This window comes from Corapipo altera, unplaced genomic scaffold (genome assembly GCF_003945725.1).
Source record: "Corapipo altera isolate COAL_440 unplaced genomic scaffold, ASM394572v1 2b, whole genome shotgun sequence".
Taxonomy (NCBI): Eukaryota; Metazoa; Chordata; class Aves; order Passeriformes; family Pipridae; genus Corapipo; species Corapipo altera.
The window spans coordinates 33,754-54,377 of NW_020884874.1; the positions used below are offsets into that span (position 1 = coordinate 33,754).

General features: G+C 42.1%; 1 protein-coding gene across 11 annotated transcripts in view; it reads right to left on the reverse strand.

Moving 5' to 3' along the window:
- BACH2 (BTB domain and CNC homolog 2) overlaps nucleotides 1-20,624 on the reverse strand; it is a 188,820-nt gene that overhangs the window by 21,168 nt on the left and 147,028 nt on the right. The window lies entirely within an intron of this gene.

Sequence of the window (20,624 nt, forward strand, 5' to 3'; positions counted from 1 at the left end):
TGCATGTACTACTACACATTTCTCTAGGAAGAGATAAGGACAGTCTTTTAAAATGATTTGATCTGACTGATGCATCCCAGTGAAAAAAGCTAGTGAAAACAAGTTGATCTGCATTTGCAGAAGGAAATGGATAATTTCTCTGATGTAACAGTCTCCATTTACATGTGAGAGAGACCTTTGCTGTATGGGTAAAACCCCAGCAACAATCCCAGCTTATTTGTTTTCCTTACTGTAAATAAGATGCCATATGTCAAAGAACTGTTTGCTTTTAAACCCTATTTTCCATATAAATTAATGTTTAAGCAGGCAGGTCAATTTACAGAAACCTCCACTCAGCACCTTGTCCAAGCTCATACACAAGTCACTGCTTCCTTGCCTTTCAATCCCTTTGGCTTATTCCAATTTCTACCCATTTCTATTTTTTAAATGGAATTGACTGGCTTCTAGAAAACCAAACAGAGAAAAGAGAAAACACACATAATAAAACAACAATGTCCACACAGAGAGCAAAGCAAAGATACCAGCTTCTCAGAGGCTTGATTTCTTTCCATTATCTCTCAAGACAGGGCAGTAGAGGACTTCTGTGTACTTGGAACATGCCAAACAGCCCACCAAGACTGAGGACAAATCACTTTACTTGTCTTGCTTTTGTGCCCAGCTGGTCTCGTATGCATTTAAACCCTTCTGTACACCTGGTGCACAGAGGACACGGATACCGTAGCCCTACCTAAGCCATGTGGCACATCTTCTTGCTCTACAGCAATCCAAGAAACCAAGCCCATGTGCAGCTCCTGCCCCTGCCATCCTGCTGAAGGGACACCTTGTTCAGTGTGCAGTATAGAGGTCTATGTCCATTCAGCATTCTGGAGATAACAAGCCTGACAGATGCTAAGGTGAAAGAGAACAACTTCTCCAGTCCTTTATCCAGTCCTTATCCTTGTGTCTTTCAGACTGAGCTAGCTGAGCTAGGGGATGTTTTTTGTATGTCCATACCCTCACGAGTTTATGATATTGAGGAGAGGGCTGGAAATAATGCAATGATATAATCACCATCAAGAGACTTGTTAATCAGCATTAGCCATATTGAATTTACCAGCAAAATACTTACAGCAGCCCTGCAGAAAATAAGCACGCAAAATCTATTTTATTTCAGTTTGACACTGCTTTTCTCCTTACAGAGTCCTGTGGAGTGCAATGCTCTGGTTAGTCCTAATTGATTTAAGTGACCAGACTTCCACTACTTCCTTTGGGAGATCATTGCCAGACTCTACTTAAAACCTTCTTGTGAGGAAACATTTCCCTTATTTTCCTCCATCATCTCTCATTATATTTCCTTGATGCATTCTGGGTAATGCTTCTTCCTTTTGGAGAAATGGTTGTATTATTGTTATACTCTCTACCCTCCCTTCTTCTTTGCTTAGTATTGTGTCATTAATGAAAAACTGGCTAATTCAAGGAAAACAGTATTGATCACTGTCAGATGGGAGAATAAGAAGCTGAGAAGAGAGTGAGCAACGAGAAATGCTAGTAAAGAAGGCAGCATTACAGATGCAAATACAGCATTTTTAGCAAAGCATTTTTCTAGTACTGAGCACGTACTTTTCTAAAATTAGGAGGAGGGTTAGCTCACTTCCACATTGGGAACATCATATTTTCATAAGGGACTTCTAGGGCAGAAATTCTATTTTAAATGTAGTTGTACACACAAACTTACAGCCACCACGGGAGACGCAGCACTGTGGTTGAACTCTCTCTGGCTCCCTGTTATATCCATGTCCTCCATGAGGCTGACCAAGCATGCCATGGAGGCCTCCGTGTTGTTCTGAACAGACAGGACATGGCCTCAGAGCACACGCAGAGGTCTGTGGACCCATTTCTGTGGACGGGCTAGACTCACTGTGTGCTGCAGAGTTCATCAGTGCATGCTCATTAGCTAGCTGCCCAGACTTCCAGATGTCTCAAAATCCCACAGAAATAGACGAAATCCTCCAATTCTGCACAGACAGTATTTGTTCGGGGGGGTGGGGGAAGGTTATTTCCAAGGGAAACATGGATGTCTGGTAACCCTGCTCCAAATGGCATCTGTATGAAAAGCTGCATCTGGAGTGGGGAAGGTCAACCCCTGCAAAATGCCAGTGAAGTCTGACTTCAATTTAAAGAGGGGAAAAGTGGTTAAGGGCAAGGAAAGATCACTGTAAACATGTAGGAATGTAAAACTTGGCAAGGCAATATCTAAAATGGAGCAAAAGAATGTTTACAGTAATCTGGTGCATACTAACATCAAGAACAGAATTGTCTGGTTTGCTATTGGATGCTGTCGCTGATTGCAACAAGAAGAAAGACTTTTCCAAGCCTAATTTTCGCATTAATGAGGGCACAGTGCCCTCATGATCTGCTAGGAAACAGCATCAAGGTTCAACAGCAAATGTACATGCAGTTGTTCCTTTCCAAAGAAAATATACCTGGGGCATATGCAAAGAACAAGCTCAGTGGTGGTGTCGTGAGAGGGCAGAGCCCTTTCCTAACCTCCAGGGATACAATGAAATCTGCAGAACATTAGTTGCTAAATCCTACTGAATTGAGGGTAATTTAGGTGGTGAGACCTTTAGATACACTGAGAACATACAAGTCCTGACAGCAGTGTAGGTGCGTGTTATTATCTTTATGCATTTGAGTATCTTGTTTAAATCAACAGGAGTACTGATAGGTTTGTTGCAAAGTATGCAAGCTGCTTATAGGTTTATGGTTTATATTTGTAGTATTTTGATTTTCAGGTTGAATTCATCATCAGGCACCTAAAAACAGTTAGAAACTCTTAATCTCTGATTTCCAAATGTCGATTCAATTATTAAGCCATTTTGGGGGGAAGGAAGAAAGGAAAATCGAATCAAACCTCACATGCTGAATATCAAATCTCAAACTGAATATTAATTTAAAACAATTGGGTAGAAACATAGAAAAAAAAGGGACTATTTCTTGCAGAAGCCAAAATCAATCCATTATTCACATACTGTTTTGTAGCAGGTCTACTGTGGTACCCACTTTGCTGATCTTTCAGTGTTGTTACTGTAGTCTAAAGGCACGTGTAGACCTCTTAAATCCATCTCAGCCTTGAAATTTGTCTAACACACCCAAGCATGTAGCCAACAAACTACTAACTTCACACTCCACCAGTGTGTTCCTAGCACTACAATTTATATAACCAAACATATGCTAGAAAAATAGGAGATAAGATTAGTGTCAGTTAACTGCTGCTATTTTTTTTCCACCGCCTGAAGAAGGTCTCTGAGATTAAATATTAACTCTAATCTTATTTGCTAAAATTAGTACACAGTGTATTCTTTTTCTTCCACAGCCAATTGCAAGTATAGCACAGAAGTTATTTTCAGAGTGTAATCTGATAACCAAAATCAGTCACCAAAGCTGTTAGTCCATTAAGAATAAAGAGACTTCCTGGTTATTTACTTGGTTATTTTTACTTGGGATGGGGAAGCGTGCTTTTTTTCCTAGCCTGGGCTTATTTGGTTTTGGAAAACTCTCTGAAAGAGGAAGTTTATTACTAGGCTCAAACAGGATAGTCATGTGCAAAATCAACAGTGTTAGACATCATTATTTGTCCCTATATATGCACATAGGCAGGAGTTGTTTTGAAACTGTGATCCTTTTACATAAAGCGGGAACATGCAGGAGGCAGAAAAAAGTCAGAAGAAGAGATGATAAACAGCAGAGGACTTTTGTAAGCCAACGTCACACCAGTATTTTACTGCATTTCCCTCTCTTCAATTTAACAGCATTTAAATATTCTCCCACCAGCAGCTTACAGATATATTTCCCTTATCTTCTCATAAAGCTCTACCCAAGCTGAAACCAGGACAAGCTCCTAAAATGAGTAATCACTCTTTAAAGGCCCACTTGAGTGAGAAGCATCAGATGTAGGTATTTGTATTATCTGGGCTTGTAAACAAGGAAGAAATGTACAAGTCACTGATGGAGAAGACTGACAGAGAGAGGCCATTGTTTTAATACTAAAACCCCTTTTTAAATGAAGCAGATACCCTGCTGGCCCCAGTTCAACATTCTGCCACTTCAGGTAGCGGATACAAATTTGGGTAGAAGAGTCACCTGAAGTTCAAGTAACAGTCTGGCATCTCCCACATCACAGGGGTAGGAGGCCACTACACCACCACCATGCATTCCCTGGACACGAACACAGACCAGAGGAAGGGAGAAAATGGACACAAAGCTCCTTTAAGAGACTGATTTACCTAATTTATTTATTTCTAAAGTCCCGTTGGAAAAGCTGCCACCTGCAAAGCCACACCAAGGCCAGTCTAAGGGGCATCCTGGTATCTTTTCAGTGCATCCTCCACAACAGCCTCAAGGCTGTCAGGTTGAGAGCTTCAAGGAGATGCTTAACTCCCTTTAGTGGTAGTTCTACAAAAGATGTCACATTGGAAGTGCTTGTCCAACTTCCAATTTTGTGCTTTCGAAAGAAAAAAACCCAGTAGTGCCCCCCCCCCCTTCCCCCTGAAGTCCCAGTTGCGGGCCAGATGACAGATTTACACTAGAAGCCCCAACTGCCTGTGTGAGAGTATTCACAAACTGAAGGAGGAAACCAAGTGACCAGATTCTGCATCTGGGATGGGGCAACCCTGATTGTGTGTACAGACTAGGGAAGGAGAGGCTGGACAGCAGTACTGCAGAAAGGGACCTGAGGGTCCTGGTCAATGGCAAGTTGAATGTGAGTCAGCAGTGCCCTGACAGCCAGGAGGGCCAACTGTGTCCTGGGTTGCATCATGCAAAGCATTGCTGGCCAAAGGAGGTGATTGTCCTGTTCTACTCTGCACTTGTGTGGCCTCACCTTGTGTGCAGTTTGGGCACCACAATATAAAAAAGACATTAAACTACTAGAGAGAGTCCAAAGGAGGGCCATGAGAATGGTGAAGGGTCTGAAGAGGAAGCCGTATGAAGAGCAGCTGAGGATACTTGGTTAGTTCAGGCTGGAGGAGACTGAGGGGAGACTTCATTGCCATCTTCAACATCTTTACAAGGGGAAGTAGAAGGGCAGGTACCAACCTCTTCACTCTCATGACCAGTGACAGGACCTGAGGAAATGGCATGAATCTAAGTCTAAATCTAAATCTTGATAACCTAAACTTATCAAGAAAAGATTTTTCACCCAGAGGGTGGTTAAGCACTGGAACAGACTCCTCAGGGAAGTGGCCACAGCACCAAGCCCATCTGAGTTCAAGAAGCTTTTTGGACAATGCTCTCAGGCACAAGATGGGAATCTTAGGGTGTTCTGCACAGGGCCAGGAATTGGATTTGATGATCCTGATGGGTTCCTTCCATCTCAGCATATTCTATGATTCTATGACTTCTCATTTTCCTCTCTCTGGCATAAGTAGCACATCCAGGGGCAGCACAAGCACTTCAAAGACCTCCTGCCTCTGCACCTGAAAGGGGAGACTAATATCCCTGAGTGCCCACCCAGCATTACAATGTGGCAGGTGTGACCACAGGAGGTGAGACAGGGAGGAAGAAGTCATTCACGCTGACTTGGCCTACAGGATGGGAAGCAATAATTGCAAACTGTGCCCGTTGCTCCATGAGAAGTACGTCAGCACTGACAGCAGGGTGAGTGGCTTGGAATTGATTGCTAAGCATAAAGATGGTGTAAACAGCCAGTGAATCAATGACCATGTTATTGGTTATGTCAGCCTTTGACCGCACATGACTTAGGGGTGGAGCATAAGAGGCATTATTAAGGCACCTGCATACTTGGATTTTTCTGAATCAAATTCAGAAATGGTAATATTAGCCCTCAGCTTTGAGCATTCTCAAAAATCCTGGGCCCCAAGTCTGGGGCCAATAATGTCAGATGAAACAAATGGGAAGAGAGAATCAGAAGATGTCTAAGAAATTAAAACAGTAAAAGACAGAACAGTAAAAGTAAAAATGATTTCTGATCCAACTGCAATGCTTATTTTAATCCACAATTTCTAGTTTTCATTTCATCTCAGAGTTATTGAAGCCAAATTGAAATTCTTTCAACCTTTCAAAAGTGAGATTGGTTTCAAAGCAAAGCAAAGAATTTACTTCTGGAAATCCTGACAGTATCCTTGTACATTTTCAGCATCCTTCCCATCCCTGAAAATTTTAAGGACAAAGCAATTTGTTGAATTTGCCACACCTCTCAGTCTATTGAGAAGGAAGGTAGGAATCACCAAATATAAGCCTCAGTACTTTGCTGCTGACTCATTTCAGTGAAGGAAACAGCAGGCATCTTACCATCACAGATTAATACAGTTGCAAAACCAAAAGGCTACAGGAGACTGGAAGATGTAGTGCTTTTCCACAGCAGGGATGCGCTGCCTGCATCACATTTACTCTTACCATGAGTCTTTGGCAGATGTACCCACTGGGCAGATCTGGTGCTACCATCCACAGTGCTTTGCTAAGCAAAAGGAGATGTTTGCCTGCATGGCTGCTCCTCTGGGCCACAGCCTGGCATGAGAAGCTCGGCAGCTAAGGGAGGCAGGTCTGTGCAGAGGTGAGGGCCTGCTGGCACACAGCCATGCTGGCATCAGGCACACCTCCCTCTGCCACCTCACAAAGCCTTTAGCACAACAGCTCTTGGACTGCAGAGGGAAACTTCCTAAACCCCTACAAGTAAACCTGCCAGAGCCCTTATTTTAAAACCTCACTCAGTAACTTGAAGTCAAACACCAGTTTATTAAACCATGAGGAAAATAGTGTCTGTCATACTATGCACTGAATTGACGGCTGAAGTGCCACTGTTTGGAGAAAACACCGTAATATCATGGCTAGGCTTTGCGAATGAAGATTTAGGAAGGCTCTATCCACGTTCGTTACAAGCACACTGGTGGCTTATGAGGCCAATATGAGATAGACATATCCGATTGCAAAAGGCACAGCAGAAAGACTCCTTAGGTGGTATATTCAGCAAGACACGATTCTTTCTGCGTTGTCTTTTCTCCTCGAGAGTGATCCTGTGTGTGTTCTCAAAGGAAATGGCAGCATTATAGATGCTGTGTCTCCAGGCCTCCCGATTTGAGGCCAGAGTAGACCAGTCATGTTGATCAGTATGGCCGAGGCTGAGATGTTGTTTCAGGGAGTCCTTGTATCTTTTCTTCAGGGCTCCTCTCATGCGGCAACCGGTGGCAAGTTCACCATAAAGCAAGAACACCGTAATGAACTTCAGCAGAATGAGACAATTTTTTCCTAACTAATTATGTGGTTTGGGATATGCTGTTCATGTTAGAGGCTGTCCGAGGCATAATGAGAATACAGAAAATTCCAAATTGTGGCCAAGAGAGTACTTGCAGGCAAGCCTAGATGAAAAGGCTTGGAGAAGAACTTTCAGGCTGCAAAGGTCAGACTCTGGGTAAAGGTATGAAAAAGAAAATTAGAGATGAGGATGTACCAAACAACCTTTTCTCTAAAGGAACAACTTGGCTATGAAATGATTGAACCAACAAAGAGCATGTAAAAAAAAGTGGCACTAATTAGCAGTTTAAACACTCAGGCATGAACTGGAAGATAAAGCAAAGGGAAATACGGCTGTGATATCTGGCAGTCTGAAATACATTCGTTTTTCGAGTGCAACGTGCACTTTAAGAAACGTGGAACACAATAACAAAGGATGACACAGGAGGGTGGCTCAGCAGAAATGCTACCTTCTCTCCTCTGGTGTCTCTACAAGCCATGCTGAAACCAGTAGAGAAGAAATTTAACAGATTTTAACCCAAAAGCATCATTCGAATTAAAGTGCAACTGTAATTTAAAATTAAAATCAGTCCCATATTTTTGCAAAAGGAAAATTAAACTGACCTCCGGATTAAAAAAGAAAGGAAAAAAAAAGAGAAAGTGTTAGCAGTGAGGAGGGGTGAGGAAGGAGTGGGAAAGCTTTCACAGAATATAAATTGTGAGAGCGGAGTCTGTGAAAGATCTGTTTAGGTGCGTATCATGAGCCAAAGTGGGCAAAAAAAGGGAAAACAAAAGTCAGTTTAAGAACTTTTAGAATGAAGAAAGAAAGCTCTAGAAGCCTCCAAGTTACATTAGGAAATATCAAAATAGACAGAAAATGAAGATGTATGGAGAAATTTTCTAATTCAGAGGGTGCTTAGAAGAATGGTTCAGAGTTTCTAAAGCTGCAATTGATACACAAGTAAACACAACAACACAGAAAAACTACAAAGACCTGCAAATTGCACCAATACTCCTCTTTCCCAGGCATGGCAGAATGTATTTATGTGAACAAACTATATAATAGTGTATTAAATACACAGCGCATTAAATACACTGTAATTACTTTATAAAAACAAGGAATACTTCACAGCAAGGCATCTCACTACAAGCCCTACTATTATACTTCGTGTAGTGTAGGAGAGGAATAAACAAGCTCTGTCAAATATGATTTAAGAAAACACAAGGCTGCACTCTGAAGAAGAGAACTGAATTAGAAGACAAAGGAGCTGGAGAAAAAGCAGGCTCAGGAGATGGGGCTGGATAACATCCGATATGATGAGCAGCTCACAGACGCTCTGCCGTGGTTTCCACGGGATGATGCCCATGCTTCCGGCACTGCCTGTGACCATGTGCTGGCATGGTACAGCATATAAAATCACTGTCATCCTGACATCGGGGTAGCAGAGAGTGCAGCCCACCAAATACTGCAACATTTCAAATCCAGAGATGCTTTTGCTGTGCTGTGGAAGGAACTGAATGTAAAAGGAAATGCTGCATTTGTTCCAGTTTTCCTTCTCCTCCCCCACCCTGCCTTTTAATTTCTGGTATTCAGACATGCAATTTTTCTGCAATCACCTTGTTTTTGCTCTTGCATGGCTACTAACAGATCTGAGGATTATGGTGGCTTTTGTTCTACTGCTTGGTGTTCATGTTTTATCAGTGACTTTTACTCAGCTCAACAATGCAGGTTTCCAAGAAGAACCAGCCATTGCTGAGCTGGAAAAGTTGGTCCCCTCCCATCCTCCACAAGAAGCAGTTAACTCTCTTCTCAGTGGCCCAAAAGGTTAACTAGGCTCTGTAAATCCCACCAGAAAAAAATCGTAGGCATTTGCCTTCTTGCTGAGCTTTCATGTCTGCTATGAGCAAAAGTAAATGGCTCTTTTAGTCCCTAAAGGAGTGTAGGCTCAGGAGGAGTAACCTGTAGCAAAGAGGTCAAGGGCAAGGAAAGATAGGAAGGCTGGGCAAAGGCATCCCAGGGGCAGCCACAACCCTGCCCCTAGCTCCAGGTTATCCTCAACGAATTGACTTTCCCCTTTCTGCTTCATGCATGAGATTTTTAAGATCTACCCAGAAAGCAAGGGGTAGAATATGCCATCTACCCCAGAAGCCCCAGAAACACTCTTCACGTAGAAAAATTATCGCCTTTCCAGCTTGACATGTGACTTCCAAGGAGGGTGGAAGTTGGGACTTTACAGCTATTTGTGTGTGTGTGTCTACATATGCTCACGTGCACCCACGCATGGTAGTGTGAGAAAGAGACTAGATAACGTGAATGTGTGTGAAAGGGATTGAATCAGCCCCATCTGCTCCGAAAAGATCGTTTTCTCCTTGGATTTCTATTACCATCGTATTCTTGCCACACTAGAGTGATTCTAAAAGGCTACAGCTCTGGCAGACAGCATCATTACAGCTGCTCAGATTATTAACAGCATAAATAAACTCTCAGAGACACTACTAAGAAAATATTAACTACAATTATCGCTGTCTGATAAAATAATGAACAGCAAAGTGTTATTCTGCTGTCTCAGTCACGAATGTGCCATGAGTAATGAAAACCAGTTTATGTATATACTGAAACATCCTGGAGTTGGTTATTGCTATTTTATTTTATTTTATTTTATTTTATTTTATTTTTTTCAAAGATCAAGCAGCACAGGTTGAAGCTCTCTATTTGTAGAATTCAGTGTACCCTGCCTCCTTTCCCGCTGTATATAATCCCATTAATTCCAAGTGAACAGAAAGCCATGCCTGTAGCCATGCACACATCTGTTGGAGGAGGGAGAGGAGGCAGTGTGCAAGCTACCAGTAGGAACTCTAAAATCTCCTGATTGACTTTTATTTTTGGGCCTCGCTGCTTTTTTCCCCGAAATGAGGTGCAAGGTTCCACATGATGTCAATGCCATTTTTGCTGAATGGATACTCCTTGCCTTCCTCTTTTCCACTGCTTTGGCTTTGTGAGCTTGTTTTCCTCCTATTCCCCAGTGATATTCTCAAGTCCTGTCCGTTCTTGAGTGCAGTGGGGAAACCGGGCTTGGTTTCTAATTAACAGAAGTTATTAATTCCCTACAAGCACTGAGAAAAAAGATTCTTAATCGTGTGGAGAGCAGGACATGGGAGAAGGAGCCTCTCTCCCCATGTCCCCAGGCTGGGCTACAGCCCCAGCACCCGAGTAACACCCTCTTTGGCAGTCATTTTGTCTTCTTCACTGTCCATCCTTTATTGGATACAAAGAGGAGAAAGAAGCTACTTAGTGCTGAAATCACTCACTGCAGGGCAGACATGATGCTGAAGCTCCAGTTTGGACAGACTGTTCTCATGGTCCCAGTGTGCGAGAGACTGCCGCCTTCTGAGTGAGGCCTTGTGGATTAGTAACCACCCTTCCCACTGACACCTTTCATATCTTCCCAGGAAAAAAGGGTGATGGTGGCAGGGTGACAAGATGAGAGCAGGAACACTATTGAGCTGAACACTCACACTGGGACCTTTCTGCCTAAGCATGTGAGGCCAGCCCAGAGTGAGAGTGTCTGTCAGACTCCTGGGGAAAGGGCCACATCCCTGACAGGTATGAAGGAAAATTAGCAAGATGATGGAGAGGGCAGCCGCTACTAAAACAGCCAGAAAGGAAGGCAAAACAACAATACTGAGTGAGAGAAAAGGGAAGGGGGCATTTTGTAAAACAGCTTCCCCTCAATCTAGGCCAGAAAAATCCTGCACTGTACCCTTAGTGTTTTTATCCCACTGCCCTTCTTTTGTGCCCTTTTTCATCATCTCTGCAGCATCTCACACTCCCTGCCTGGTCTCTTTTTCTCCTCTGTAAGCATTCTGTTCTACCAACCCCCACTCCTGTGCTTACTGCCAGCTCCTATCCTTCCATTTGCACACCCCGGGGCTTTTCTTGCTTGCATTGGGATGACGGTGACAAAGGAAGAGAAGTGGGGTGCAGAGGCAGGAGCAAACATCTTCAAGTGTTCCCCTCTGCCAGCTGTGAGGGAAGGACAACAAGGAGGTGGGGACCTTCTCCCTTCACACAAATCACTGATAGAATGAACCTTTGCTCCTGGGAGGGGAAGAGTCGAGCCACAGCCTTTCTCAATATTTTCCCTCCAGCATCCTCCCTCTCCCTCATTCTCAGCAATTGGCCTCTTCTGGCCACTGAAGCAGGTTGGATGTGGCTTGCCCTGAATAAGTGACCTACATTAATTTCTCTTCTTTAATTAAAGTGTTCTTCTGTGAAACAATTTATAAGAACTTCTTTGCCAAGGGAGAGAAAACAATGTATTGTTCCATACATGTTTTCAAAAACAAAAATGCTATCTCCAAATGAATTTTGTCCCCCAAAAAGCCTCTGTGAAAGGCAAAACACGGAGAATGGTAAAGGATTCGCTGAAGAAGAACTGAAGTTCATTTTAAATCAGTGTACCATGTACAAATGCTGTCTTACAAATAGGATTATTTAATTTGAACCTTACATCTGTCAAGTTCCATTACTTCAAATAGAGCCTGTCGTTTCTTGACTTCATTATAAATCAGGGTTATATTACAATTTATGTTAGGTAAAGTCACTGCTTCCACAGGAGGCAGTGAAAAAAAATTACATAGCAGTCAGTAAATAGAGCAAAGTCATTGCACTGTTCTTGAAAGGCAAAAAGTCATCTTGTTAAATGAGGGTCCGAGCTGTCCTGTACCAAGACTGTTCCTAATAAATAAAAGACCTCTGGGAAAAGTGCTGAGCATACGCTGGATCTATTTTCAGCTTGCATCAGCAGCTGCTGCCCCTGGGATCGCATCTTTGCTCATACCCTACACCATATGTAATCACTCCAGTGCTGCAACCAGTAAGATAATGAAAGAGCATGGCATAAATCTATACTTGAGTGGAATGCTAAATGAGAAAAATAATGCAAAAAAGGGGGAAATAAACCACATTTTCAAGTCATTAGGAAGAAAGACTTTGACATATGAAGTGTTGCAACCATTAATAGCACTTATCATATAGAGTGGAGACAAAGAGACAAATTAATCAAACTGACAGAACTGGGACATTTTATGCTAATGCAGGCTCCTGGGTTTTCGTTTGTATTCCTCTGTGTCTGGAAAACTGATACCATTACAGGGCAGGAAATTGCATGAATAACATGCAACAGATCATAAAAATTCGCACACCAAGTGCAGAAACACTGCCAAAAGCACTGTAAAAACAAGGCTAGAGACCTCAACAGAGAAGCTACCAACAGCTAATGAATGCAAATAAGTACAGGAATATTTCCCATCCATGCATAACAATGAGACATAGGCTGTGACTCCAGAGTCTCCAATAGTGTAGGTAAAATAAAGCCTGGAGAACAAACACGCAGATAGCTGGGGGGAACTGCTGGCCAACCCAGGGTCTGACTTTGTTTGCAGTATTGCAGCCAGCAGTTTAAAGCCACTGGGGAACTGGCATAGCTAAGCGTTGCCTCCATCTAAAAGTATCGCTATGTTAGATTTAATTGAACGTTTCAGGTAGAAGAGGGAGGGGAGGAGAATGTAAGCGGAAATAAAAAAGAGGTACAAAACAGCACATAGTCACACAAACCAAAAATCCCCTTGCCCCTGTGCAAATCCACTGCACATAGTAAAACTCTCACAGATAAAGACATTTAAAACATCATTCCTTTGGGAAATACAGAATGTGCTTGCTGTCCAAAGCCACAGCCGTATTGCAAGGGGCAGGAAATTGCAAGAACTACAGGAATGCAGGGCAGGGCATGGTGTAATGCAGGATCTTGCCAAGGTTCCTTCACTTGCCATAGAGGCTTCTCAGGGACCTTTTAAAACCCCTGGCAAAACAGACCACTGAAACTGCAGAGAGTTCATTAGCCATATAAACTCCAAATGACAAATACATTCACTTTATGGGCAGCCACAGCATTTCTTATCACTCTCTGTTTTTTAAAAAAGTGATGCTTCCCCCTTTTACAGTACCTACAGCACAAACCTAAAGGGAGGACTAACTCTGGGGGATAAAAAGAGTAAAGCTGATGCCTTTTGAAGATGAGTCATTTCCAGCACTGCTCTCACCTTTCCCAGAATAGAATGATATGCAGCTGATAGGATTGAGCAAGAGCATTTACGTGCCAGTACTACATGCATAAAGAGGGTGTGGAAATGCGAGACTGCTCAGGGGTGCCTGCTTTCCTGAAGACCAAGAAGAGTTCAAGTCCTTCCCACATTTGGTGCTGGAAGATCCCATGTTGAGGTTGGTAGGGCAGAAGCTGGTTCACCCCAGCAGAGACAGGCATGGGGAGCACACAACACAAAGTCCAGCTCTCCATCCCTCTCCAACAGATCACTGTGGTGGTTTTACACAGTTTTAGCCATGTGAACAGGATTTATCTCCAAACCTCAAAATTTCCTTCTGTTCCTTTGATCACTAGTAGAGTCTCAACAGAGTGCTTGGCATGGTATAAAAAAAAATGGCACACACACACAAAAGCAAGCTAGCCCCAAAGCCTTCCAAAGGCAATGACGGAGTAACCTTTGTTCTAAGGGGAGAAATTAGAAACAGGCATTTGTGAATTCTTGTAAATATACACCCATCTGACAGACGGACAAGGACTGCAAGCTGCAAATGGAATTACTTTCTCCCTTCCCTTAAATTTAAAAAAAGAATGATAGCACAGACAATTAGTTACAAAAAAGCCTCATAAAACCCTTGACTTTAAGAAACTGCAGTATTGTGAGGAAAATGATTTGGTCAAATAGTTACTACCATTTTGATTTCTTCTGCTCTTTACAATAGCAAAGACACCTTTGAAGTCTCTTAAGAATACATATGACACCTGACCTTTTCTTTTCCTCTGTCTGCAATCAGAGCAGTTTGGGAAAAGAAAAGCCTAGTTAAAAGAGAATATTTAGAGATGTCTTTACTGCCATCTTATCATTCAACCAAGAGGTAGAACACAGTGACAAGAAATGACCATGAATTCTCACAGCCCTTTGGCTATGCAATTACTCTGCAGAAAAGCAGTTACAAAACCAAAGTGTAACTTCATCAAATAATTCAGATCAAAACTGTATCTGAGAACTAAGAAGAGAGTGCAAGAGCAGATGATGCAAACAGTCTGGGACCCTGAGGTTGGGAATGACTTGAAACCCTCTGAAGAGGAGTTTACGTGTGCAGCACCGGTCCGCCCTACAGAGCTGCTTGCAGAGGTCCAGCACAGCTCCTTCTAGGGTCACCTTGGCTGTGTACCACCAGCTGAAGACAGAGGCCAGAAACATGCTGAAATGCTTATCTTTAACAATTTACCTGCATATGCCCTCTTAACTGAGTCTTCCAATTGGAGAGTTCATGCATAATAGTGAAATAAATCCTGTAAGGGAAGGATTAGGTTCATCTTTGAAAAGGAAGCAAAACTAAACCCAGCCTGAGGTAGCCCTTAATGAGCGTTCTTCTCAGTTGTCCAACTGCAAGATACATTGAAGACAGAGAAAGAAGAAAGGAATTTTGTAATTTAAAGGTTTATGCCACTACTGAAAGGAACTCTTTCTGCTTTTTGAATGCTATGATGACTTCGTAAATGCGAACATGTTTCTTTGTAGAATGTCTCAATGCCTAAATATGTCACTTCCTTGGACAATGGTATAGATATTATTTAACCTCAGTGGCTACTGCTTACATAAACTGAGCAAAAATGACAAGGATAGATGGCTCTTACAAAAGACAGGCAACTCTCTGGTTTTTGTGCCTTGCATTTGACAAATTAATTCAGACATTTAAAACACAGCCATGAAAACATGGTTTGATGTGTCCAGTCTCCTGAAAACTAACAAATTCAAGGAATAGACAGAAACTGCTTGATTTGGCTTTATGTCCAAACAAAAATGCCATATGCAGAAATCCATCCAAGGCACAACATGAAAATGTGCAGTGAGATAAGAATAAGGTAAAAAAATAGCTGAATTCAACAGGCAGATGGAATGGCTGGAGACCCATCCACCTGAAGTCCACCTTCCCCTTCCGGAAGCAGAAATGAGCACTAGTCCTCTATGGAAATCATAAGGGAAGTTGTCAGGTTTTGTCTCTCCCCAGGTTTTTCCTGTCTTAAAAGATTACTGGCTCTAACACTGTCCTTTGAAAGAAACAGTATATAACTGGAGCTTATTCGGTTTTTACTTGACCAAGAATCTTCTGACAGGAAATTTTCTCTGAAGGCTGCCTGTGTATTTGGGGAGAGAGGTGGCTAGGCATGCTGTACTACTGCTGTGTGGTCAGAGATGGAAAGATATTTTGCTTTCAGAGTTGTTTTAAGACATGTTTCTTACTAGCTGCAGGCCCTTGAAACAGAGAACCACAGGCCTGAATTTCAAAGGTAAGTAAAAACCCAAGACATTTCTCTACACAGCCAGAAATGTAGTCTGACAGTCTCACAAAAATCCAGGAGAACTTCATCAAAAGTATTTTTTCCAGAAACTAAGAACTGTACTAGTAAAGTTTGCATGGACAATCCTTTTTTTCTTTAAATCTATTTTTTAAACCTTGAAACACTACCACAGACTGCATTCCCAACCATTCTGGGAACAGAGAGTACAAGGTATATACAGAGATAAGGGAATTTGGTCCTATTGCAATTCATAGCAAGCAAATTTCAAGTAGAGTATTACCATGTGTTTGAAGCCCAATACACTGGATGCCTACACCTCTTTAAACTATTATATTGTTCAGGTTCCTTTCTGGGTCAAATCATTTATTTGGATGGTCTTTTTGAATTCTTTTTTCCTGTCCCTATAAACCCACCTCAGCCCAGCCTTTGGGAAGTGGATCTGACACCGCAGGAGCAGAAGGAAGCACTGAGAACCCAAGAGTGCCCCCAAATCCATCCTGGCTCACACCTGCCAAATCCCTCTGCAATCCTTACAGTAAGTCTGTACACTTCAATTTCTCTAAAGTATAGTTCTGAAAGGACGAGCAGCAGTTGCTGCAGGGAATGATGTGGACTAGGTGCAATATATACTCAACTAAATGTGGTTACTTCAACACCAAAACAAAGGTGCCCAGTTTTTGAGGTCCTGAAAACCTACAGCTCCCATTTGCCAAGTCTGCTTAGCTCTCTGTGGAAGAGATCAAGTCTTGCTAGGTACCGGCTTGCCCATCATTTGAGATAAATGCCATGCACAAAATCTAAAATAATACTTTTCTTATTTTTAACCTTGGTCTGCAACTGCTGTCACTTAAGCAAAAATTCCTAATTAAGCACCCTCAAAGGGCCTCCTGGTGAGGGACAGGAAGTCTGTAGCAAATCACAGGCATCTTCTGCTCTGTTCCATGCCTCAAAGTCTACTTTCATCTTGAATGTGGTAGTCTCAGTAGTTGTTGTCAATGGCAGTGCACAGGACCTCAGGACTGTGCAGGGAGAACAGGCAGAGGACACAGAGTAAAGCCCATTGGTCAGCCAGGACCAATCAGCCACATAAGGCAGCAAGTGGCTCCATCCTACTCGGATCATCTTGAGAAATGCTGCAATTAGTCCAACAATCCCCTCAATGCCTTCTCCACGGTTAAAAGATACAGAGGGAAGAAAATGAGACTGAAACTCTGGCTGAGGATGAATAAGCTGGAAGTTCTGGGTCAGGTATACAGGCTGCTCTGGGGCCAGCAGCTGTGCCAGCTGTGGGTCAGTCTGTTCATCTCCTTTGAGGTAATGTGAACCAGAGCATTTAGAGAGAGGTAAACATTGCTGAGGGGTTCACACAAGGTGATTTAATCATCAGTGACCTGATGCACAGATCTGTGCTGTAATTCCCATCTGACGCATCAACTTCCACCCCACCATTTGCAGAGAGGTGATGACAGTATTTTATTTGTTCACAAGAGACCTCAGAAATCTACTGCTGAAGGTTTTATGTTACCATTATTTGACTCCAGAGCTGATACCTCTCAATTCCAGCTGTTTGGTGACACTTTGTTTATATATTGGTTTTACTGGAAGTGCTAGTATTGCAGTTTTCTGCTGTCCTCAGTCCAGCTATGGCTATTTTGACTGCAGACCCCCAGCTAGCAGCAGGGTGCCATTTCAATTAGGAATTAAACTTCTCTTCACCACAGTCTTCTAAAGGTTTCTAAATTAAAAAGAAAATATTTCAACTACTTCTGTGTGTGGGAAACAGACAGTTACACTTAACTGCACACTTTGATGCCATCAACTCTTATAAGGTTAGACTAAACTAAGTGAGAGACAGAAAGGTTTATTAGCAAATCCGATCTACGTTATCTTAGGATATTAAATTCCACTCAACTACACCTGTACTGTGCACCAAACTTCTTAAAAGAGTGTCTGAACTTTGTCCCTCTCAAAGGCCATTTGCCTTACAGTTACGAAACAATGTGCAGTCATACACATCACTGACCAGTCTGTTGATAAAAACACATGCCAAATTTTTCAGTTGATTTTAATCTGGCTTCAAAACAACTGCCACTGGCTCTCATATCTTTCTCCAATAAATTACAACATGCTTCCTAGAGATATGTCTGATACTTTCTTTTCATTTTAGTCTTTAAACAATCACACAAACCCTCTCTTAAGCTCTTTCAGAGAAATTAAAACTCATTGTTAAAACAAACCACATCTGGACTAGACAGATCTGTAGTTTGACCAACCACAGCTGCCCCTATTTATTTAGTTTATTAAAATAAATAAAATGCCCAAGGAATAAGCTTTTAGCAGTGTTAGAGCGTACCGGGACTTAGAGGTATTTGCTGTCTGTCTCTCATCAAAGTGGGACAGATGAAAATTCATCACAGCACAAAAATCCTGCAAGAAACCACCCATTTTGCTCTTCAGAGTTCGCATCAAATGTAACAGAAAGCATGTGTCTACTTGTTCCTCTAAAAAACCCAAGAGCCTGCCTGTAAAATTCACAAAGAACATCTAATTCCCAAATCCTAGTATGATTCAATTGCCTTTTGCTCACCTAAACCCTGTATTTCACTTCCAAATTGAACCATATTTCCTAGCCTTAATGTTTGTTGACTGCTGCAATGCATCATTTGAATACATAGCGTATTCCACCCCATAACATGCCCAATTTCACTAGTAGCTGAGAAAAACAGTCAGTCTGACATTATTCATCAGGGAATCCTTGTCAGAAAGTGCTGTATGAAGATAAAATCTTATTTTCTTTGGGTTTTGGGAACACTAATAAAACAAAGCTAGGTACTGGGATGAGAAAGTACCTTACAAGTTGTGGTGTCTGATGTGGTGAAGCTGACGGGTGTCTTAACTGGGCCTTACCTGTCTGTTTAGTCAAATGGCAAATGCTCAGCCTGTATTTCTGGACTCTTAAAAGAGCAGATACCTAGTTTGCAGTCATTAAAGAAATTCAAAGAATTTTTTAGAGGGAGAAAAAGCAAAGGTAAGAGAATCATTAGTGGAGGGGGAGGAGAGGGGGAGATCTTTCAGTCTGCAGGGCCAGAATGCTCATGGTGCTAAGACACAGTCATGGCTCAGCCATTTCATTTTCATTCATGCCCACATACATATTTGAATTAAAAAAAAAATAAATTAAAAAGCCCCAAACAAAAATAACCCACCTTGTGTTGCACATCCTTATTGCTTCTGCTGATGCCATTAGCATAGTTTACCTGTAGGACTTACTCATCAGGACACCTCTTACATTTCAGATTATGTTTATTATGTTTGACTATGAACGTTTCCACACTGCAAACTGCCTTTTCAATAGCGAGTGCAATCACAGCCAATCAGCCCAATTTAGCAGTAGCAGCAGGCAGGAGTCTAACAAAGGCAACGAAATTGAGTCCACTTATTGCACTGGAGAATTTTATTCTGTGTATTCATCTCTGTATCCCCTTTGAGAGTACATTTTTATATGCCTACTCGAATAAATAAATAAACTATACAGCTACTGTCAAAGGGAGGCAAAGGAGTTATTGCAAGATTTTCTCTCCTCAACATGCATGTATGCATGACTTTTGTTTTGCTTTTTTAAGCCTAGCTCTCACCATAACATAGATGTATTTTGCTTTTCTCCACTGGTGAAGATCAGAGAATGTTATGAATAGCAAGACAGCCCTATCAGAAAATAATGGAAGTTACACTATATGGAATGAAAAGTATGTGGCTAGGTTCTTCATCATATGTGAGGCATGAAAAATCAGGCGGTGCCTCTGCAGTGATACATGGATGGAATTTCATATCACATCTTGAAGATTTCATTTCTGTTTTATTGCTCACCTTCTAGAAACAATGTATGTCATTGTACTGTGCTACATAAGCAACACACATAAAACGACATCCATTTCTGTCTCATGATTTCTCCTGAATTACATGTTCTGTCAAGTAAGACCTCAGAGTACCCAAATGCTCAGTTGTACTCTCACTACAGAGCTGCAGCCTCCAGTCATCCTTCTTTGCGGTCAGTGTCAGCACTGTGAACCAACACGAAAATAACACATTCCCTAGGAGGAATTTAGAAAACCAAAGACCCAACCTTCTATCCATATGGACTCCTTGAAGTGGCACAGCTGCAGTAACGTTGAGGAATAAATGAACTGGAAGCCGGACTTTACTAGAAGCCTCATGGATATAACCCTTTGCCACTACAAAAAGCTCCACAGATGAAGGGAATGGTGGCTTTTGGAAAGGCTTTCAGGTTCCTGCCACCTCCTGAGCCAATGCAGAAATAATTCTGTCCAGTGCTGCAATTCCTGTGAGGAACATCCATGGCCAATAGTCATGTAAAGAGAAAACCACATTAAAGCTTCCCATTCTCTAAGAACCTTAGCTACTCCTAATATATCTCTGTGGCGCCAACGAAAAAGGGTCTTATGTTGTTCCCTACTGCATAATAACATCTTATAACTGAGAAAAAAACTTCTTGCCCTCTTACACTTCTTTCCCACATTTATCACCTTTTCCACTCTATGCTCCTGTGCAGAGCACTCCCAGCTCAGTCCCTGCATTCCTCCTTAAAGATACTGTATTTATACATATAAAGAATACACAGAAAGGAAAGATTCAAAGTAAGAGAATACTATTTATTTCTACAGAGACAAAAAGGAATAGTAATTGCCTTTAGCCAGCAGGGTATGTAACAGTTGACCTCCTGTATCCTGTCTTTGATTTTCTCCTCATCGCAATCATCTTTCGTTGGCTAATTCCCAGCATTTTTCCCTCAGGCTGGCAGGTTGGCATGGATGGTTAGCAGCTGCCAGTATTTCTCCTCCTCGTCAGCTATGAGCCATGCTAATGTTAGATGCCTGGCTCAGTCCCACCCAGGGTGCCACATGCCTTCGCTTTCCAACATACCCAGCTTTTGCCAGCCTTGAATACGAATTGAGGTCCTGTCCTGCC